The sequence below is a fragment of the Schistocerca serialis genome, chromosome 10 (genome assembly GCF_023864345.2).
Source record: "Schistocerca serialis cubense isolate TAMUIC-IGC-003099 chromosome 10, iqSchSeri2.2, whole genome shotgun sequence".
NCBI classification, from domain to species: Eukaryota; Metazoa; Arthropoda; class Insecta; order Orthoptera; family Acrididae; genus Schistocerca; species Schistocerca serialis.
The window spans coordinates 88,814,397-88,838,151 of NC_064647.1; the positions used below are offsets into that span (position 1 = coordinate 88,814,397).

Here is a 23,755-nt window from a genome sequence, read left to right on the forward strand (position 1 = left end):
TTTTCAACGTCGTTCGCACAACTACACGGATACTGCTTTTCATATAAGGATTCCGCCGACAGCAACTAACGAATGCAATCTTTGTGCAACCATACCGTTCCTTCCGAATATTCGACGGTAAACAAACTTGATTTACATTTAAAAACATTTCTTTCGCAAATTTATTCTGATGCATACCACGCTTAAAATAACATTGCACTGAAACAAAAAAGAACGACGCTAAAAGTTAATCAAGAATTGTGTTGTGCATCGCTACTGCATCCGTACGGCTAAGCAATTCCCGCGGGGTCTCCACAAGCACAAAGCAATTTTGATGTCTCGAAATGAAGTTCTTAACTTAATGATAAACATAAACGTCGTATAGATTACACTTTGGTGTGCAGTTTGGCGATATTTTTTGTTCCGTGCAAGTCGGTTGACCATCTTCATCTATTAAAAACCTTGACGGTGTTACACTGAAGCGCCAAAGAAACTGGTATAGGCATGCTTATTGAAATACAGAGAGATGCAAACAAGCAGAATACGACGCAGCAGTCGGCAACTGCGCCAGACATTTGTGTAGCGATGAAGTGGGCATTTTCCCGTACGACCGTTCCAAGAATGTACCGTGAATATCAGGAAATTCCGGAAAAAGATTCTGCAAGAATGCAAATTTCAGTTCTGGGCCATCAAAATGTGTCAGCTTGCGAACCATTCAACGAAACATCATCGTATACCCTTGATGACTGCGCTACAAACAGCTTTTTACGTCTCACCTGAGCCAGTTAACACCGACATTGGACTGTTGATGACTGGAAACATGTCTGGTCGGACGAGACTCATTTCAAATTGTATGGAGCGGATGGACATTCACGAGTATGGAGACAACCTGATGAATCCATGGATCTTACATATCAGTAGTGAACTGTTCAAGCTGGTGGAGGTACTGTAATGGTGTGGGGCGTGTGCAGTTGGAGTGATATGGGACCCCTGATACGTCTAGATACGACTGACAGGTGATACGTATGTAAGCATCCTGTCTGATCACCTGCATCCATTCGTGTCCATTGTGCAATCCGACGGATTTGGGCAATTCCAGTAGGACAATGCGACGCGCCACGCGTCCAGAATTGCTACAGAGTGGCTCCAGCAACACTCTTCTGAGTCTAGACACTTGCGCTGGCCTCCAAACTCCCCAGAAATGAACATAATTGACCATATCTGGGATGCCTTGCAACGTGCTGTTCAGAAGATATCTCCACCTCCTCATACTCTTACGGATTTATGGAGAGCCCTGCAGGATTCATGGTGTCAATTCCCTCCAACACTACTTCAGACATTAGTCGAGTCCATGCCACGTCGGCCGGCCGATGTGGTCGAGCGGTTCTAGGCGCTTCAGTCCGGAATCACGCGGCTACTACGGTCGCAGGTTCGAATCCTGCCTCGGGCATGGATGTGTGTGGTATCCTTAGGTTAGTTATGTTTAAGTAGTTTCATGTCTAGGGGGACTGATGACCTCAGATGTTAAGTCCCATAGTGCTTAGAACCATTTGAACCGTGCCACGTCGTGCTGCGGCACTTCTGCGTGCTCGCGGGGGGCCCTAAATGATAGACTGGTGTACCAGTTTCTTTGGTTCTTCACTGTAACTGAATTCTGATAAATGATGGTGCGAATGGCTGTGATAGCTAAGTCCATTTGTCAAAGTTGGCTGTGCAAGGTGAACCACCTGACATGTTCCTACAATATGAGAGGAGATGAAAACCAGACGGACGTCAGATTCAGCACGAAAACTGCCTAGCTATCGTCCAGTGTCTTCCTTGCTTGCTAGGGTCGTACACCCCTACCGAACGAGTATTTTCGTTGATAAATACCATGCGCCCGTAGGAAAAATTGTCACTTTAAGTTCAAAAACTACGTGCAACGTACATTGCAAAACGGAATACTGGCAGAAATGAAAACCACAATTACTTAAAAAGACACATTTCAGAAATGTGAATTTGTAACTAAATAAATAATTCAGTAACGTACGCTTCTAACCTGATTTCAGCGAACCCACCGCCCTCAGTCACTTATCCTCCTTCCTCTACCATACCGACAGGAATGTCACACATTGTCTTTTAATAAAGCTGGCAAAAGAGGCACAGAAGATAAACCACAAATTTCTTCTGGCCATTAACAAGAACACTCAAGTGCAAGAGGCCTGAAATTCTACAAATGCGAAATAAACTGAGAACAGCCGATGTCGAAAGCAGTCTACTGCGAAATCAGAAAAAAAATGGTTCAAATGGCTCTGAGCACTATGGGACTCAACATCTTAGGTCATAAGTCCCCTAGAACTTAGAACTACTTAAACCTAACTAACCTAAGGACATCACACACACCCATGCCCGAGGCAGGATTCGAACCTGCGACCGCAGCAGTCCCGCGCTTCCGGACCGCAGCGCCAGAACCGCACGGTCACCGCGGCCGGCGCGAAATCAGATCGCAGACGAAAACCGTAAAGCAGCCCATCATTCTAAACAGAGAACGAAATTGAAAATTATAGTTTCCACAATGTTGAGAAATTTCAAGTGAAATTAACACACGAATACGTTTCTGAGCAGCACAATCATAAAAATTAAGTCTCTTAAAACATGTAGGTATTGTTTAAAGCATATGGTGTAGTGAAATGCTTTCGAAATCACAATATCGAAACTTAGTAAACATTCCGAAATACCGATAAACATTAACACACACATACAGATGCTGTGGTAGCCACGGATACTATTTTTGGAAAGATCAAAACAAACGCTTCAGTGCATCGAATTTTGACAATGTTGAAGGTTCAAGAAAAATTGCTATTAAGACTCGTCTAAAAATTAATGGCTACGTTATGTTAAGGTAATTAACTTGGAACGAACGTAAGAACAAACTTGTGAGTCATGCTCCACTATTTTTATTTGTTGCCCTGCTGCACAACTGGATTCAGCTGTCGTTTGCGAGAGACCATCGCAATTCCTGTAGATGTTGATTTGAGGTATTATTCAGCAAAAGCAAGCCGGAACGGGAAATAATGAATTAACTTCTACTGGCAGTGAATCAAATACACTTCGTCTGGATATGTCTCGATATTAGGAAAAGCTAATTTACATCTATCTACATCTACATCTATACTCCGCGAGCCACCTTACGGTGTGTGGCGGAGGGTACTTATTGTGCCACTATCTGATCCCCCCTTCCCTGTTCCATTCACGAATTGTGCGTGGGAAGAACGACTGCTTGTAAGTCTCCGTATTTGCTCTAATTTCTCGGATCTTTTCGTTGTGATCATTACGCGAGATATATGTGGGCGGTAGTAATATGTTGCCCATCTCTTCCCGGAATGTGCTCTCTCGTAATTTCGATAATAAACCTCTCCGTATTGCGTAACGCCTTTCTTGAAGTGTCCGCCACTGGAGCTTGTTCAGCATCTCCGTAACACTCTCGCGCTGACCAAATGTCCCCATGACGAATCGCGCTGCTTTTCGCTGGATCATGTCTATCTCTTCTATTAATCCAACCTGGTAAGGGTCCCATACTGATGAGCAATACTCAAGAATCGGACGAACAAGCGTTTTGTAAGCTACTTCTTTCGTCGATGAGTCACATTTTCTTAGAATTCTTCCTATGAATCTCAACCTGGCGCCTGCTTTTCCCACTATTTGTTTTATGTGATCATTCCACTTCAGATCGCTCCGGATAGTAACTCCTAAGTATTTTACGGTCGTTACCGCTTCCAATGATTTACCACCTATGGCATAATCGTACTGGAATGGATTTCTGCCCCTATGTATGCGCATTATATTACATTTATCTACGTTTAGGGAAAGCTGCCAGCTGTCGCACCATGCATTAATCCTCTGCAGGTCCTCCTGGAGTACGTACGAGTCTTCTGATGTTGCTACTTTCTTGTAGACAACCGTGTCATCTGCAAATAGCCTCACGGAGCTACCGATGTTGTCAACTAGGTCATTTATGTATATTGTAAACAATAAAGGTCCTATCACGCTTCCCTGCGGTACTCCCGAAATTACCTCTACATCTGCAGATTTTGAACCGTTAAGAATGACATGTTGTGTTCTTTCTTCTAGGAAATCCTGAATCCAATCACAAACCTGGTCCGATATTCCGTAAGCTCGTATTTTTTTCACTAAACGTAAGTGCGGAACCGTATCAAATGCCTTCCTGAAGTCCAGGAATACGGCATCAATCTGCTCGCCAGTGTCTACGGCACTGTGAATATCTTGGGCAAATAGGGCGAGCTGAGTTTCACATGATCTCTGTTTGCGGAATCCATGTTGGTTATGATGAAGGAGATTTGTATTATCTAAGAACGTCATAATACGAGAACACAAAACATGTTCCATTATTCTACAACAGATTGACGTAAGCGAAATAGGCCTATAATTATTCGCATCTGATTTATGACCCTTCTTGAAAATGGGAACGACCTGCGCTTTCTTCCAGTCGCTAGGTACTTTACGTTCTTCCAGCGATCTACGATAAATTGCTGATAGAAAGGGGGCAAGTTCTTTAGCATAATCACTGTAGAATCTTAAGGGTATCTCGTCTGGTCCGGATGCTTTTCCGCTACTAAGTGATAGCAGTTGTTTTTCAATTCCGATATCGTTTATTTCAATATATTCCATTTTGGCGTCCGTGCGATGGCTGAAGTCAGGGACCGTGTTACGATTTTCCGCAGTGAAACAGTTTCGGAACACTGAATTCAGTATTTCTGCCTTTCTTCGGTCGTCCTCTGTTTCGGTGCCATCGTGGTCAACGAGTGACTGAATAGGGGATTTAGATCCGCTTACCGATTTTACATATGACCAAAACTTTTTAGGGTTCTTGTTTAGATTGTTTGCCAATGTTTTATGTTCGAATTCGTTGAATGCTTCTCTCATTGCTCTCTTTACGCTCTTTTTCGCTTCGTTCAGCTTTTCCTTATCAGCTATGATTCGACTACTCTTAAACCTATGATGAAGCTTTCTTTGTTTCCGTAGTACCTTTCGTACATGATTGTTATACCACGGTGGATCTTTCCCCTCGCTTTGGACCTTAGTCGGTACGAACTTATCTAAGGCGTACTGGACGATGTTTCTGAATTTTTTCCATTTTTGTTCCACATCCTCTTCCTCAGAAATGAACGTTTGATGGTGGTCACTCAGATATTCTGCGATTTGTGCCCTATCACTCTTGTTAAGCAAATATATTTTCCTTCCTTTCTTGGCATTTCTTATTACACTTGTACTCATTGATGCAACCACTGACTTATGATCACTGATACCCTCTTCTACATTCACGGAGTCGAAAAGTTCCGGTCTATTTGTTGCTATGAGGTCTAAAACGTTAGCTTCACGAGTTGGTTCTCTAACTATCTGCTCGAAGTAATTCTCGGACAAGGCAGTCAGGATAATGTCACAAGAGTCTCTGTCCCTGGCTCCAGTTCTGATTGTGTGACTATCCCATTCTATACCTGGTAGATTGAAGTCTCCCCCTATTACAATAGTATGATCACGAAACTTCTTCACGACGTTCTGCAGGTTCTCTCTGAGGCGCTCAACTACTACGGTTGCTGATGCAGGTGGTCGATAGAAGCATCCGACTATCATATCTGACCCACCTTTGATACTTAACCCAGATTATTTCACATTCGCATTCGCTAATAACTTCACTGGATATTATTGAATTCTTTACTGCTATAAATACTCCTCCACCATTGGCGTTTATCCTATCCTTGCGGTATATATTCCATTCTGTGTCTAGGATTTCGTTACTGTTCACTTCCGGTTTTAACCAACTTTCCGTTCCTAATACTACATGCGCACTATTTCCTTCAATAAGAGATACTAATTCAGGAACCTTGCCCTGGATACTCCTGCAGTTTACCAATATTACGTTAACTTTTCCTGTTTTTGGTCTCTGAGGACGGACGTTCTCTATCAACGATGATAATGTCCTCTCTGGTAAGCCGTCAGGTATTTTATCGTTTCGCCCAAGGGGGGGTCCCTCTAACCTAAAAAACCCCCGTGTGCACGCCACACGTACTCTGCTACCCTAGTAGCTGCTTCCGGTGTGTAGTGCACGCCTGACCTGTCTAGGGGGGCCCTACAGTTCTCCACCCAATAACTTCCTCTATACTGCATCGAATTGACTAACCCGACGGGAAATAGGTATCTTCAGACGCCTTTCATCTAAGAAAGTGTGTAAAAAATACTTTTGCTATAAAATTGGTATAGTTATTGACGATGAGATGATCTGTTACAAACACACTCATGTTTGGGAAAAACACAACACGTTGAATGACTAGAGATAGGACGTTCATATTCATAGGAAATGTACATTAGTGCGTTCTTCAGAAATGATTAGCGTTTCAATCACACCTGTTCTACAGGTGTCCTGTTGCCTAGTACCCACAGGGTCCGCCATGGACCCTGATGACTTGTCTCGTGTGTTACAATATCAACGCGCTTAAGACACCAATAGCCTCCATTCAGGCTGCATTTACCTGGTTCCAAAGTTCATCTGTGGTGGGCGGTACCCATCGTTTGATCATATCCCACTCATTTTTTATTGGCGACAAGTCTGCTGATCAGCGGGCCAGGGCAAAAGGCTGACTGCAGCTACACGTGGTCGTGCATTGTCTTGCTGAGAAATGGCGTATGGGGTGTTGTGCAGAAAGGGTGTGGCTACAGGTCGCAGGACGTCATTCAGGTACGTCATACGGGTCACAGTGCCCTGGACACACACCAACTGTAATTTGTGGATGTACCCAATAGCAGCCCACACCGTAAGGCCTTGAGCTGGCGCCGTATGCCTTGTGCGTCTGCAGTCACTGATGCCGGTCCTGCGTTCTGCGGCGAACCAAAATTTGGCTATCTTAGTCAAACAAACAGAACATGAATTAATTCGAAAACACTATCTGATGCCATTCCTGTCCCCAGTGACGTCTTTCCAGACGCCATTGCCATATAGCAAGTCTCTGCATATTCGTCAAATGTAGTCGGACTGTCACCGCTGACAGTGTACGATGTGTTACACTGTTGCGCCAGAGTCGAGGAAGACGCACATCTGTCCTGCAATGCCATTCGGATGAAGTGTCGGTCCTCGGGGATGGTCTGGGTGGTGCGACCTGAACCATCTCGTCGTCTTCTACGGCCTTTTGTTAACCATTCTGCTCACATCCGTTGCACTGCCGAAACACTTGGTCCCACACGAGCAGCAATTTCCCGGATGAATGCATCACATTTCCTCATGGCAGTAATGGGCCCTCTTTCAAACTCACTGGTTTGACGGTACGGTTCGTGTGTACGTCTTCGAGGCATCCTGCACGTCTGCTCAAGTCACACTGATCCATTACCTTCGCTTTGCAGCGACAACGAGAGCGGCAGGCACATTTTACCGGTAGGTGGTGTTGCGGCACTATATAGATGTTAACCTCGAACTTGTGGGTCAACATGATTCAAATGCTGATTATTTCTGCAGGACATACTAATGTACTTATCCTGTGAATCTTAACGTCCTGTCTCTAGTCGTTCAAATGTCCTGTTTTTTTTTGTTTTTTTTTCTTCGGACATAGTGTATTGTCGATTAGTCTACCAACAGGATAAATCCGCAGAATTTGCTGGTTTGAAAGTTTTCCCACAAGTTAGTCCCCACTCTGTTGGATTCGACATCTGTTCAACGAATGGTATCAACCCTGCAGTTAGCCGACCGCTCCGCAGCCAATGACGCAAAATTCTTCCGGGAAACAAAAGCTGTAGGGTTTGAAAGTGGTCACTCAACGGAATCATTCACAACGGGAATGAACAACCTGGTGGGCCTCTTTAAATCATCTTAAAAGTACTTCGCATAAAAACTCAAGGACTCGTAACGTTATTGAAATCCAGAAACATTCCTGCCGTTAAAAGTAATCCCTTTGGTTCTGAAAGAAGTCCCCAGTCCCTAAGCATAACTATTCAAAGTGTCTTAAGAAAATCTTAACACTTGTGGAAAAGAGGATTCAGCTACGTCCTGGCTGCAAGACTAAGTCCACTTCAACGCCATTTCGCAATCGTTAGATCTTAGTAAAATTTCCTCAATTTGCAAGTGAGCCTGTAAATCTGTCACCTTCCGGTGGGAACTATAAAAGTAATTGTTAATGTTCGGTGAAATGTTTCGATAAGAGAAACATTTCAAGTGAAAGAACAAAGGAGATTTGGAATTGGAAAACATATTTAAGAAAGCGCCATCTGTTCCAGGTATCTCTACATAAGCTCAAAACCTCTCACATCAGATATAAGCAGTCTAGTTATGCTTGATTCGTTAAAAAATTCCAGGAAGCGTAAGTGCTTAAGCGTAAGAAAGAGAATCAGAATGCGAGAATAGCGTCATAACAAATGGCACCTTAGCTTCGATTGTAACGAACTTCTACGAATGATTCGCAAACAGAAAGTGACGAAAACGCAGTTCGAATTTACAGAGCAGACTCGCCCTCAGCGTTGCTTGCACACGCGCGGAGAATGACTGAATAGCGGATGGGCCTCTATGCGTGCGTCGCGAACTTGCGAGTGAGAGAGGCAGCTAAGGAATTTTAGAACAGGAAAAGAATACAGCTCGCATGACGAGAAACGACTTGAACTAAAACTATACCTGAATGAAAATCTATAAAATTTGTAATGCCAATCTTTTTCAACATACAAATAATAATATAATTTGTCAAAGGTAATAGAAATATTGTAGTACCTGAAAACTTTGTGCAGCATACTCAGTTTTTTGCCTGCATATTTTTCTGTGTAGCTATGAAACGTAGCTTTGAAATAATAGGTATACTTCAACGTTCTGCTATGTTTATAGTTTTATTCTTTATCACAAGCTGGAGGCAACACACACAGAAAGGTATTGAGATATAACACGATACCATGCTAAATGTTTCACTTTACGCACATAATGTATTATTGCGACATACGGTGACGAGCCAAAATAAATGTTTCATAATTTGTTCGTCTTTGGAAACGAAATACATCATTGATTCTGTGTGTTGGGAAGGGAATGAGACAGGGTTGTAGCCTATCCCCGATGTTATTCAATCTGTATACTGAACAAGCAATAAAGGAAACAAAAGAAATGTTCGGAGTAGGTATTAAAGTCCATGGAGAAGAAATAAAAACTTTGAGTTTCGCCGATGACATTGTAATTCTGTCAGAGACAGCAAAGGACTTGGAAGAGCAGCTGAACGGAATGGACAGTGTCTTGAAAGGAGGGTATAAGATGGACATCAACAAAAGCAAAACGAGGATAATGGAATGTAGTTGAATTAAGTCGTGTGATGCTGAGAGAATTAGATTAGGAAATGAGACACTTAAAGTAGTAAAGGAGTTTTGCTATTTGGGGAGAAAAATAACTAATGATGAAGGAAGTAGAGAGGATATAAAATGTAGAATGTCAATGGCAAGGAAAGCGTTTCTGAAGAAGAGAAATTGGTTAAAATCGAGTATAGATTTAAGTGTCAGGAAGTCGTTTCTGAAAGTATTTGTATGGAGTTTTTTTTGTTTTGGTTTTAGGGCGCAAAACTGCTATGGTCATTAGCACCCGATCTGTGACTTAGGAAACGGTAAAAAACGAAAATGGAAAGCAGCAGCAATGGGAACGAAACTCAAAAAATTGGAGAAACTAAAAGCAGAAGGAAAGCGTAAAAATCCACTACAGAAAGGGGTTGGTTGTCCCCAAAAAGAGCTTCAAATGACTGACGTCATCTCACTGGCACTAACAAACTCGAGAACGCGATCGGCCGAGCGCGTGTCATCTGCAAAAATGGACGATATCTCAGGCGACAGCTGTAGACGGGCGCGTAGCGGAGTAAAATAGGGGCACTCAAAAGGTGTCTTACCGTCCACAGCTGAGAGCAATGGGGATAAAGTGGGGGAGGATCGCCGCTTAAAAGATGTCGATGGCTAAAAAGACAGTGCCCTATCCGGAGTCTAGTTAAAATTACCTCCTCCCGACGACGCGTTCGGGAGGAAGACGTCCAAGCACAGGGAAGAGCTTTCACGTCCCGCAATTTATTATGGGGAAGTGTCGACCAATGTGCGTGCCATAAAAGAACAACACGACGACATAAAACGCTCCGTAGATCGGCGAAGGGAATCGATCGAATGGCTGGCCGAAGAAGAGAGACTGCAGCCTTGGCCGCTATATCGACCGCCTCATTGCCACAGATACCAACGTGTCCTGGGAGCCAGAGGAACGCCACAGAGACGCCCCACAAATGGAGCAAGCGCAGGCAGTCCTGAATCCGGTGGACCAGAGAGTGGACAGGGTAGAGAGCTTGGAGACTGAGGAGAGAGCTGAGAGAATCTGAACAGATAACATACTGTATCCGCTGATGGCGGCGGATGTTTTTGACAGCCTGGAGAACAGCGTAAAGCTCCGCAGTATAAACGAGCACTGGTCGGGAAGCCGAAATCGATTTGGGGTGTCGCCAACAATATAGGCACTCCCTACACCTAACGATGTTTTCGAGCCATCAGTGTAAATAAATGTGGCGTCCTTCATTTGTGCACATAGAGCAGCAAATGCCCGACGATAAACAAGTGAAGGGGTACCATCCTTGGGAAACTGACAAAGGCCACAGAGCAGGCAGATCCGGGGACGGAGCCAAGGCGGTGCTGTACCCCAAGTTGTCAAGAAGGTTTTAGGAAAGCGGAAGGAAAGAGAATGTAGAAGTTGACGGAAGCGCACTCCCGGTGGTAGGGAGGAAGGGCGGCCTGCATACCCTACATCCAAGGAGGCGTCAAAAAAATTTCATGGGCCGGATTAGCAGGCATGGAAGACAGATGGCTAGCATAACGACTCAGAAGGACCGCTCGCCGATTGGACAGCGGAGGTTCACCAGTCTCGGCATAAAAGCTTTCCACAGGGCTGGTGTAAAAAGCTCCAGACACTAAACGTAATCCACGGTGGTGGACAGAGTCGAGACGCCGAAGAATAGGCGGCCGACCAGAGGAGTAAACTATGCTTCCATAGTCCAATTTCGAGCGCACTAAGGTGCGATATAGGCAGAGAAGGACCACTCGGTCCGCTCCCCAGGAGGTACCATTCAGAACACGGAGGGTGTCGAGGGATCGCAGACAGCGAGCCGAAAGATAGGAAACGTGGGAGGCCCAGCACAGTTTTCTGTCTAACATAAGACCCAAGAATTTAGTGACGTCCGAAAACGGAAGGTTGACAGGTCCTAGATGTAAGGAGGATGGAAGAAACTCCTTACGTCGCCAAAAATTAACACAAACGGTCTTACTTGGAGAAAAACGGAAGCCGGTTTCGATGCTCCAAGAGTGGAGGCTATCGAGACATCCTTGAAGACGTCGTTCAAGAAGGCTGGTCCGTTGAGAGCTGTAGTAGATAGCAAAATCGTCCACAAAGAGAGAGCCCGAGACATCAGGAAGAAGACAATCCATGATCGGATTTATGGCAATGGCAAACAGTACAACACTCAGCACGGAGCCCTGGGGTACCCCGTTTTCTTGGGAGAAAGTACGGGAGAGAGTGGTGTTCATCCGCACTCTAAATGTGCGCTCTGCCATAAATTCGTGAAGAAAAAGGGGCAGCCGACCTCGAAAGCCCCAAGAGAACAGTGTGCGGAGGATGCCTGTCCTCCAACAGGTATCGTATGCACTCTCCAGATCAAAAAATATTGCTACAGTTTGGCGTTTCCGGAGAAAATTGTTCATGATATAAGTGGAGAGAGCAACAAGATGGTCAACTGTAGAACGATGCTTTCGGAAACCGCATTGGGCAGGTGTTGAAAGACTGCTGGACTCCAGTCACCAAGCTAAACGGCAATTCACCATACGCTCCAAAACCTTACATACACTACTCGTGAGAGAAATGGGGCGATAGCTTGAGGGGAGATGTTTGTCCTTTCCAGGTTTCGGAACAGGAACGACGATAGCTTCCCGCCATCGTCTGAGAAAAGTACTGTCGGTCCAAATGCGATTATAAAGGCGAAGGAGGTAAAGCAGACTATGGTACGATAAATGCAGCAACATTTGGATGTGGATACCATCCGGTCCTGGGGCGGAGGAGCGAGAAGAAGACAGTGCATGTTGGAGTTCCCGCAAGGAGAAAACAGTATTGTAGCTTTCGCGATTTTGAGAGGAGAAAGCAAGAGGTCGCACTTCCGCTGCACGTTTCTTCGGGAGAAACGCTGGCGGGTAATTTGAAGAGCTCGAAATCTCAGCAAAGTGTTGACCCAATTGCGACGGGGTCCACTAATGTATCATGCGCGACAGTGAGCCCAGAGACCGGGGAGAAACTAGGCGCGCCTGAGAACCGTCGAATCCGACTCCAAACTTCCGAGGAGAGAGTGAAGGTGTTAGCTAGTAAAGAATTTCCAGCTTTCCTTCTTGCTATCGCGGATGACGCGACGGCATCGCGCTCGGAACTGCCTATAGCGGATACAGTTGTCCAAAGTAGGATGGTGGCGGAAAACGCGAAGAGCTCATCGCCTCTCACGTATTGCGTCACGGCATGCTGCGTTCCACCAAGGAACTGGGGGGCGCCGGGGCAATGCGGAGGTGCGTGGTATTGAACGTTCCGCAGCCGTAAGAATAACGTCTGTAATATGTGTGACCACATCGTCGACGCTAGGAAAGTGACGGTCATCGAATGTCGCTAGAGACGAAAAAAGGGTCCAATCGGCTTGGGCAAACTTCCAGCGTCGCGGGGGCATATATGGCTGTTGAGGCTGCAGTCTAAGGACACATGGAAAGTGGTCACTCGAGTGTACATCATCAAGGGCGAACCATTCGAAGCGCCGAGCTAGCGGAACAGTACCGGCCGAAAGGTCCAAATGAGAGAAAGTTGTCGTGGAGGCAGACAAAAATGTAGGGTCCCCAGTGTTGAGGCAAACTAGATCCGCTTGGTGGACGTCTAGCAATAGTGAGCCACGCAGACAAGGATGTGGAGATCCCCAAAGCGGGTGGTGGGCATTGAAGTCCCCAACCAGCAAATAGGGGGGGGGGGGGGTGGAAGCTGACCAAGAAGATGAAGGAGATCAGCTCTTGCCATTGGTGTGGACGATGGAATGTATACAGTACAAAGAGAAAAGCTATATCCAGAAGGGGAAAGACAGACAGCAACAGCTTGGAAGAAAGTGTTTAAGGGGATTGGGTGATAATGGAGTGTATCATGGAGAAGAATCATGAGTCCTCCATGTGCTGGAGTGCCTCCAACAGAGGGGAGATCAAATTGGACAGACTGAAAACGGGGGAGAACAAAGCGGTCATGGGGACGCAGCTTTGTTTCCTGAAGACAGAAGATGACCAGCGAGTAGGATCGTAAGAGGATCGACAATTCATCCCGATTGGCTCGAAGACCGCGGATAGTCCAGTGGATAATGGACATAGGGTGAACAGAAAATGGAGGAATGTGACCAAGGTTGCCGTCAACTCAGTGACTGCTCAGAGCTTGCGACCGATAGCATGGAATGGCGTTCAGTTGAAGGCAGAAGATCCTGATCCATAGGTTGTTCAGGAGCAGCTCCTGCCACCAGCGATCGGCCGGTTTATCGGCCACCAGCAGTGCGCCTCGGCGACACAGAAGACGGCCGAGGGCGATTACCGCCAGGTGCTGCTGTACATGAGACACGCCTTGGCGGAGAAGGAAATGAACTGGGTTTCTTACTAGCCTTCTTGGAAACTTGATGTTTAGATGAAGGAGGAACCGATGGTTGTGAAGTTGTGGAACGTGAAAAAATCTTCATGAGTATGCTCTTTTTTCGAAGTCTTGGTGTCTGACTTTTGGGCTCGAGATTTAGCAGAACCTGATGAAGGGTGAGCCATAGAGTGGGCAGGCGAAAGTGGGGAGGTTGAACGGGCGATCTTTGCGCTCGCCGATCTGACGACCGTGGCACTAAAGGTGAGATCACAAGTCTGCGTGGCTGCCTCCTTTGTTGGCCGAGGAGAGGCAAGGACAGTGCTGCATTTTCCTGTCTGAGGCACAGTGGGCTTTCGACTGGCGAATAATTTTCGAGCAGCAAAGGTCGACACCTTTTCCTTCACTCTGTTTTCCTGAATGAGCTTTTCGTCTTTAAAAATGGGGCAATCTCGAGAGGAAGCAGCGTGGTCACCCGTACAGTTGATGCAACGAGAGAATGGAGGTGGACAAGCACCCTCATGGGCATCCTTGCCACACGTAACACATTTGGCCTGATTGGAACAGGACTGGTGTGATTGAGAAGCTGACACCAATAGCAGCGCGTAGGGTTTGGGATGTAAGGGCGAACGGAAATTATCTCATAGCCTGCTTTGATTTTCGATGGGAGTTGAACTTTGTCAAATGTCAAGAAGACAGTCCAGGTTGGAATGATGTTCGTGTCAACCCTTATCATAACTCTATGAACTGCCGTTACACCATGGTCAGACAGGTAGTGTTGAATTTCCTCGTCGGACAATCCGTCGATGGAGCGAGTATAAACGACCCCACGTGATGAATTTAAAGTACGGTGCGTTTCCACCCGGGCAGGGAAGGTGTGTAGCAGTGAAGTACGCAGCAATTTTCGTGCCTGAAGGGCACTGACTGTTTCTAACAACAAGGTGCCATTTCGTAATCTGGAATAAAACTCTACAGGACCTGCAATTGCGTCGACACCTTTCTGAATAATGAAAGGGTGGACCGTGGAGAAGTTGTGACCTTCGTCAGACCGAGAAACAACAAGGAACTGTGGCAACGATGGAAGGACTGTCCGTTGCTGAGACTCATTGAACTTACGCTTGTGAGCTGACATAGTAGAAGATGAGGAAACCATAGCGAAAGTATCCCCCACGATTACCGGCGTCTCCGATGGCGCGCTCCTTCCTTGTGGGGGCCCTCTCTGAGGGCACTCCCGCCTTAGGTGATTGTTCACACCTCAGGTCACACCTCCCGACAAACGGACAGAGGGGCCAATTGGCACTTTCGGAAGGTATCATCTCGGGTAATCACCCCTCCCTGGGCTTGGCCGTTACCAGGGGGTATGTACATGTCCTACCTGTCTACCCGGGGCGGGGAATTACGCGTTACCCCGTCACCGGCTATGCATAGAAATGTGTGGCTCGGCCTTCAGACACGCACACGGAGGAAAAAAGAGAAAGGGAAAGGAAAGAAGAGAGGTCTCAAACGCTGGAGCGGAGAAAAGGGCAAAGAGAAGAGGTAAGGAAAAGAGAAGGACAAAGGAAGGACGAAGACTTGCAAGCGGAGAAAGCAAAGAATTTGTTGCAGTTTCGAGCGTCCATCTCCAGACGTAAACACAAAACATACTCCCAGAGGGGGAGAAAGGGAAGGAAAGAGGTGGAGGTGAGGGGGGGGGCCAAGATGGGGGATGGGGAAGGATGCGGAAAGGGAAGGTATGCAGCCCGGAAAGGAAGGAAGGTCACATTACCTCAGGGTCCCATGCTTGCTACGCACGTAGCCACAAAAGAGTTGTGGACCCCCTGGGGGGATTTGTATGGAGTGTAGCCATGTATGGAAGTAAACGTGGACGACAAATAGTTTAGACAAGAAGAGAATAGAAGCTTTCGAAATGTGGTGCTACAAAAGAGTGCTGCAGATTAGATGGGTAGATCACATAACTAATGAGGAAGTATTGAACAGAATTGGGGAGAAGAGGAGCTTGTGGCACAACTTGACTAGAAGAAGGTGTCGGTTGGTAGGACATGATGTTCTGAGACATCGAGGGATCACTAATTTAGTATTGGAGGGCAGCGTGGAGGGTAAAAATTGTAGAGGGAGATCAAGAGATGAATCCACTAAGCAGATTCAGAAGGATGTAGGCTGCAGTAGGTACTGGGAGATGAAGCTTTCACAGGATAGAGTTGCATGGAGAGCTGCATCAGACCAGTCTCAGGACTGAAGACAACAACAACAACAACAACAACAACAACACCAACACCAACACCAACAACAGGGATCCAAAAGTGTATTGGTAGATTTGTGTAGGTATGTGGCAGCAAATGTCTACGTACAGTTCATGTAATTCGCTTAAATGGTGGTCCACTGATGTCCGTACGCGGTGATGGCGCCCGACAGCAACCCACATGGATTCATTAGGATTTACATAAGGCGAATTTGGTCTTCGAGACATCAACCTGAGTTTTATTATAATGCTCCTCAAAGCACTGTGGCAAGGTTCTGGCTCTGAGACACGGACAACGGTACTTCCGAACGATGACATGGCCATTGGGGAAGATATCAAACATGAAGAGATGCAGGTGGTTCGCAGATGGCAGCGTGCCAGATTACTACCACAGGTCACATGCAAGCGCAGGAGAATGTCTCCCACAGCATAACACAGCTCTCACCATCCTGCGTCCGTGGCGCGCTGCACGTTTCGAGCCACCGTTCACCTCGATGATGGCGTTTGTGGAGACGACGAACGACCTCGTGTAGCAAAAATGTGATTCACTAGAAGACGTGACACGTTTCCATTGATCTGCGGTCTAATTCCGATGTTCTTGATGATTCTTCCGGGTTATATGGCCGTGGTCCATGGAATACTTCTATTCCTAACGTTTCGTCCAATACTACGTTGGTCATCCACAGAGGTATGGCTGGTCCTGTTGAGTCCTGCCGAGTCGGGAATAGTTAGGAATAGAAGTATTCCATGGACCACGGCCATATAACCCGGAAGAATTATAAACAACAGTACCATCCGGTCGTGAAAGCCTTCATTGTATGACTAATTTCGATGGTCCTGCGCCCACGGCAATTGTAACTGACGAGGTCGTTGGGTCAACATGTGAACGCACAGGGGTTATCTGCTGCGGAGCATCAGCATTCCTCTCTTCCCACAGAGATGCCACAGGTGACTATCTATCCTACTTGACAGAGCAGACAAGCCTCGGAACCCCACATTCTCTGAAGAGTCTTGGGTGTCAAACAGCTTAGCGCCTGGTGGTAGTTTCACTGTCCTATCTCTTTCAATGGATGCTCTCGACAGTAACACGTGAATACTATCGAGATAGTCGTTCACAGGCTCTGCGTAATAATAATACGGGAGTTGGAACTTTAATAGTGGCAACTATTTATTTACGACTTACACAAAATACACTCCTGGAAATTGAAATAAGAACACCGTGAATTCATTGTCCCAGGAAGGGGAAACTTTATTGACACATTCCTGGGGTCAGATACATCACATGATCACACTGACAGAACCACAGGCACATAGACACAGGCAACAGAGCATGCACAATGTCGGCACTAGTACAGTGTATATCCACCTTTCGCAGCAATGCAGGCTGCTATTCTCCCATGGAAACGATCGTAGAGATGCTGGATGTAGTCCTGTGGAACGGCTTGCCATGCCATTTCCACCTGGCGCCTCAGTTGGACCAGCGTTCGTGCTGGACGTGCAGACCGCGTGAGACGACGCTTCATCCAGTCCCAAACATGCTCAATGGGGGACAGATCCGGAGATCTTGCTGGCCAGGGTAATTGACTTACACCTTCTACAGCACGTTGGGTGGCACGGGATACATGCGGACGTGCATTGTCCTGTTGGAACAGCAAGTTCCCTTGCCAGTCTAGGAATGGTAGAACGATGGGTTCGATGACGGTTTGGATGTACCGTGCACTATTCAGTGTCCCCTCGACGATCACCAGTGGTGTACGGCCAGTGTAGGAGATCGCTCCCCACACCATGATGCCGGGTGTTGGCCCTGTGTGCCTCGGTCATATGCAGTCCTGATTGTGGCGCTCACCTGCACGGCGCCAAACACGCATACGACCATCATTGGCACCAAGGCAGAAGCGACTCTCATCGCTGAAGACGACACATCTCCATTCGTCCCTCCATTCACGCCTGTCGCGACACCACTGGAGGCGGGCTGCACGATGTTGGGGCGTGAGCGGAAGACGGCCTAACGGTGTGCGGGACCGTAGCCCAGCTTCATGGAGACGGTTGCGAATGGTCCTCGCCGATACCCCAGGAGCAACAGTGTCCCTAATTTACTGGGAAGTGGCGGTGCGGTCCCCTACGGCACTGCGTAGGATCCTACGGTCTTGGCGTGCATCCGTGCGTCGCTGCGGCCCGGTCCCAGGTCGACGGGCACGTGCACCTTCCGCCGACCACTGGCGACAACATCGATGTACTGTGGAGACCTCACGCCCCACGTGTTGAGCAATTCGGCGGTACGTCCACCCGGCCTCCCGCATGCCCACTATACGCCCTCGCTCAAAGTCCGTCAACTGCACATACGGTTCACGTCCATGCTGTCGCGGCATGCTACCAGTGTTAAAGACTGCGATGGAGCTCCGTATGCCACGGCAAACTGGCTGACACTGACGGCGGCAGTGCACAAATGCTGCGCAGCTAGCGCCATTCGACGACCAACACCGCGGTTCCTGGTGTGTCCGCTGTGCCGTGCGTGTGATCATTGCTTGTACAGCCCTCTCGCAGTGTCCGGAGCAAGTATGGTGGGTCTGACACACCGGTGTTAATGTGTTCTTTTTTCCATTTCCAGGAGTGTAGATATATGTTTCAAAGTTTTGCTGTCGTTCAAAGTAGTAGCAAGAATTATTCATAATGAGTTACCAGCGACGCGAAAGTCTTTTAGATGCCCTTAGCAGCTCCAGCTGTGTTGATGCTTCGACTGGAGCGATCTATTGCCCGATGTACCTCTGCAACAGTTCGAAAGTGAATGGCATGAAAAGCTTCCATCATCTTAGAAACCAAATTGAAGTCGCAGGGGCTTAGGTCCAGGAAGTGTGGTGGGTGGTACAGCACGTCCCAGCCCCTTCGATCTAACAAATGAATCACAGCTTGCACCATATGCGCCCGTGCATTGTTGTGCTAAGTGTTGCGCTGGTTCTGCAGAAAGTGAGTGTCGTCGCTTCTTTCTCTAACCTGATCTCAGGCTGGGTTTCAAAAATGAACAGCACAGCACGGCATTCGCTTCAGAACTGTTACAGAGAACCGTTGGGCAATAGACCGCACCACTAGAACTGTCAACACAGGGGCGCTGCCAAGGCTATCCTGCGACTTCCGTATCGCAGGCAACGAGTTGCACACAAAGCTGGTGACTATTTTGAAGTACAGTTATACTTTAAAACGGCCTATCTGTTTGGTATAAATTGTAAATAAATAGTTGCCACTACTAAAGTTCCAACCCTCGTAATCTGCCCTTTGTCAAGATCAAAAAATGGTTCAAATGGCTCTGAGCACTATGGGACTTAACTTCTGAGGTCATGAGTCCCCTAGAACTACTTAAACCTAACTAACCTAAGGACATCACACACATCCACGCCCGAGGCAGGATTCGAACCTGCGACCGTAGCGGTCGTGCGGTTCCGGACTGAGCGCCTAGAACCGCTAGACCACCGCGGCCGGCCTTGGTCAAGATCGCTTCTCTCAATCTATTACCGCATTTGCACCCCATATCTTCGATAGGATTATCCCCCGTTAGTGTCGGCTCTGCTTACCTACTGTCTACATCTACAAGGATACTCTGCAAATCACATTCAAGTGCCTGGCAGAGGGTTCATCGAACCACCTTCACAATTCTCTATTATTCCAATCTTGTGCAGCGCGCGGAAAGAATGAACACCTATATCTTTCCGTACGAGCTCTGATTTCCCTTATTTTATCGTGGTGATCGTTCCGCCATATGTAGGTGTCAACAAAATATTTCCACATTCGGAGGAGAAAGTTGGTGATTGGAATTTCGTGAGAAGATTCTGTGGCAACGAAAAATGCCTTTTTTTTTTTAATGATTTCCAGCCCAAATCCTGTATCTTTCTGTGACACTCTCTCCCATATTTCGCGATAATACAAAACGCGCTGCCTTTCTTTGAACTTTTTACATGTACTCCGTCAGTCCTACCTGGTAAGGCTCCCATACCGCGCAGCAGTATTCTAAAAGAAGACGGACAAGCGTAGTGTAGGCAGTCTTCTTAGTAGGTCTGTTACATTTTCTAAGCGTCCTGCCAATAAAACGCAGCCTTTGGTTAGCCTTCCCCACAACATTTTCTATGTCTTCTTTCCAATTTAAGTTGTTCGTAATTGTAATACCTAAGTATTTAGTTGAATTTACGGCTTTTAGATTAGACTGATTTATCGTGTGATCAAAGTTTAACGAGTTCCTTTTCGCACTCATGTGGATGACCTCACTTTTCGTTATTTAGGGTCAACTGCCACCTTTCGCACCATTCAGATATTTGAAACTTCCTGGCAGATTAAAACTGTGTGCCCGACCGAGACTCGAACTCGGTTGGGCACACAGTTTTAATCTGCCAGGAAGTTTCATATCAGCGCACACTCCGCTGCAGAGTGAAAATCTCATTCTGGATTCAGATATTTCTTCTAAATCGTTTTGCAGTTTATTTTTATCTTCTGATGACTATTAGTCGATAAACGACAGCGTCATCTGCAAACAACCGAAGACGGCTACTCAGATTGTCTCCCAAATCGTTTATATAGATAAGGAACAGCACAGGGCTTATAACACTACGTTGGGGAACGCCTGAAATCACTTCTGTTTTACTCGATGACTTTCCGTCAATTACTATGAACTGTGACCTCTCTGCTAGGAAATCGCAAATCCAGTCACATAACTGAGACGATATTCCATAAGCACGAAATTTTACTACGAGTCGCTTGTGTGGTACACTGTCAAAAGCCTTCCGGAATTCCAGAAATACGGAATCGATCTGAAATCCCTTGTCAATAGCACTCAGCACTTCATGTGAAAACAGAGCTAGTTGTGTTTCACAGGAAACATGTTTCCTAAACCCATGTTCACTGTGTGTCAATAGACCGTTTCCTTCGAAGTTAATTATAATGTTCGAACACAATATATGTTCTAAAATCCTGCTGCATATCGACGTTAACGATATGGGCCTGTAATTTAGTGGATTACTCCTACCTTTCTTGAATACTGGTGTGACGTGTGCAACTTTCCAGTCTTTGGGTACGGATCTTTCGTCACCTCGTCACGTGCCCAAAACGCCATCAGGCGGCATCCAACGTCGTGGTGGGCAGTGGTCACAATCTTTTGGCTTATCAGCATATAAGTGCACTGCACCAGTTGAATTTCCTTTGTAAACAATACGACCATGAGATTTCTAAAACCAAGGCTGAAGTGATGGATTCCCTGGGCAAAGAGCCGGTTCAATTAAAAATCAATTGTGATAATGTTATTATAGAACAAGTTTTTTTTATTTTGTGGTAAGGTCTTATGGGACCAAACTGCTGAGGTCATCGGTCCCTAAGCTTTCACACTACTTCATGTAACTAACTTACGCTATGGACGACACACACACACACACACACACACACACACACACACACACACACTAGGGAGGACTCGAACCTCCGAGGGGGGAGCCGTGCGGACCGTGACAAGAAGCACGAGACCGCACGGCATAGAACAAGTACCATCCTGCGCGTACCTAGGATGATGGATTGGTCTAGAGATTGGCGACGATCTAGATGTATTGACTAGATCTGGAAATATGAGACACTATTTGTAATGTATTTTTAAATAAGATAAGACAGCAAATGAGCGTACACTTCTATGAAAGCATGGATTTTCAAGCATCTGTTCATGGTAGCAAGTGGCGGGGCGTACATTAGGCAAAAAATAAAGTGCAGAACTGTTATTTCTAAGAACAAAACATAGGACATAAGACACGAAACAATGCGACAAGAAATAAGAGACAATTGAAAGAATAGCGAAATACTGCAACAAATTATGTATGCGTACACAAAATGGCGACAGTAAACAAAGTCCCTAACTTCTTTCTTCTACAAACATCATAAAGCGTTATTTTTATTCTAATTTATTGCATATCTAGTATAAAAGCCAAACCTAAACACACAATACAACAATGTTTACATTGCGGTGGAGCATGTCGCAAAAATAACCATGTAGATTTGCAATCTTCAGACGAATGCACAATGTGTTGCGCTGGAACCATCGTGGCCATCCAACACTGCTCCATGGTTGTGGCAGCGTCGCTGTTGCACATCTCCCCGCGGTCCCTCCCCCCCTCCCCGCGCCGTCACTTTGCGCCACTCTCGTCGCGAACGTAATTCATCGGAAGTCAATGTTAAGGCCAAGCGTTTTAGTTAATCTAAATAATCTGGTTAAGTAATGCATACATGATTTTTCGAAATAAAATCAAACGTTTTGCGAAATGATTTGTCTAAAACTTTGAAATAAAAAATATTAGAGACATTTGATGCACCTTATTTTATGTTCATGATTTCGAGTATCATTCAAAGCCTCGACGAATGTTTCTCTGATATATGTATTTGTTGTGCACAAATAATTTCACATACTATTTGACTTTTTTAAGTTTCATTCAGAAAGCACGATCTTACTGACACCTCATTTTCTTTCCTAACGTCTTCTGTTCTCGAAAATCCTAACTTTGGTACTTGAACATTGTATCTCTTTATGCGCAAAACACCTAGGTCTAGAACTTTGACAGTTCATTTACATAGCTTACAGCAGCTTTTCATGAAATATTTCAATTTCTCCTCAACTCAGTAACTAAGTTTTCCTTAATTGCTCTGATTACTTTCAAGCAATTAAATATTTTCATGCATAAGGACACCTCAACCTGGTCACTTTGATACTTCGTTTGCCTGTTTCTTTCTGTGTGTCTGGACAAGAAAATTCGAACAAAACCTCGTGGTGTACTTTATAGGGAGTCTGTTTTCGTTCTGCTCACACGTTTGACAAAAACGTATCGAGTGTTAATCATACGATAAAAGAGTCCTTTCTGCGTGCTGGCAGTTCCAAGGAAACGTCGTTTCGCAACCTTGAACCGTTTATGAGATACGGCGATTATTTTTACGACCACTCGATTCCCGATGCGCAGGAAAGGATTCGGACGTAATGCGGGATATAACGACCAGTATCTCGAGAATGAAAACATGTATCAGTCCTATCTCAACTTTATAGACAATTTAGATATACTGGTTACATTTCATATGCAGTAAGGTATGACCTAAAATGGACTATACGGAAAGTCTACGCAATGTGATTTTACCTCTGTAAACTTAAAAATGTCGTGCAGCTATGTACTCGGTTTCGTGCAGTACAGTAACTGTGACGAACAACGAAAATAAGTTCAAACCTTTATCGAGTAAAATATATCAAGCTGCAAGGTGCAGAAGAATCAAAATTTTTCACCGAATACTTTAGATAGCAATCGTTCGCTATCTGTTTGGCTCTGAGGCTGTCTGACGTTGCTGGACTCGCCTCTACAGTTACATTGCGAATTACTTCGATAGTTCACTTCATAGTTTAACATCTTGATAAAGTCTGCAGTTACAACCAAAGTAGCTGGCTCGGCGCTCCTACCTGCTATATTGACACGCACGCCTGCACAGCTGAGGAGCTGAAACACACAGTAGTCTCGTCCGCCACGTCTGACCGCTGCCACGCCCGGCAAGCAACTGTTCGAGAACAGGCGGGGCCGCCACTCCGACGTCGTGTCACTCCGAATGATGGCGGAGAAGGCCGAACGCGAGCGAATGCTGTATTCCGAGTGAGTCATTGGAGCCTTCATTGCTATATTGCATCGGCGTTTCGCCGTAACAACACAGATGCAATAGGGTTGCGTCATCATGGGTAATACATTAATTTTGGACCACATTGTTAAAGATTTTACTTTCCCTTCGAGCATTACAACTCCTTTTAACTGGAAACGAGTACCTTCTTTGAATACCTTCTTTTATTGTTAGGATTTTTTTGACGTGAAAACTTGTCCTGCAGGTAGTCCCTACTTCAC

The 23,755-nt window shown here is 46.0% G+C and overlaps 1 protein-coding gene across 1 annotated transcript in view; it reads right to left on the bottom strand.

Moving 5' to 3' along the window:
- LOC126425126 (ankyrin-1-like) overlaps positions 1 to 23,438 on the bottom strand; it is a 58,834-nt gene extending 35,396 nt beyond the window's left edge. The window contains exon 1 of the mRNA XM_050088070.1: positions 23,326 to 23,438. The gene's annotated coding sequence lies outside the window, so the exon portion shown is untranslated. The remainder of the gene's footprint in view (positions 1 to 23,325) is intronic.
- Positions 23,439 to 23,755: the final 317 nt, after the last annotated feature.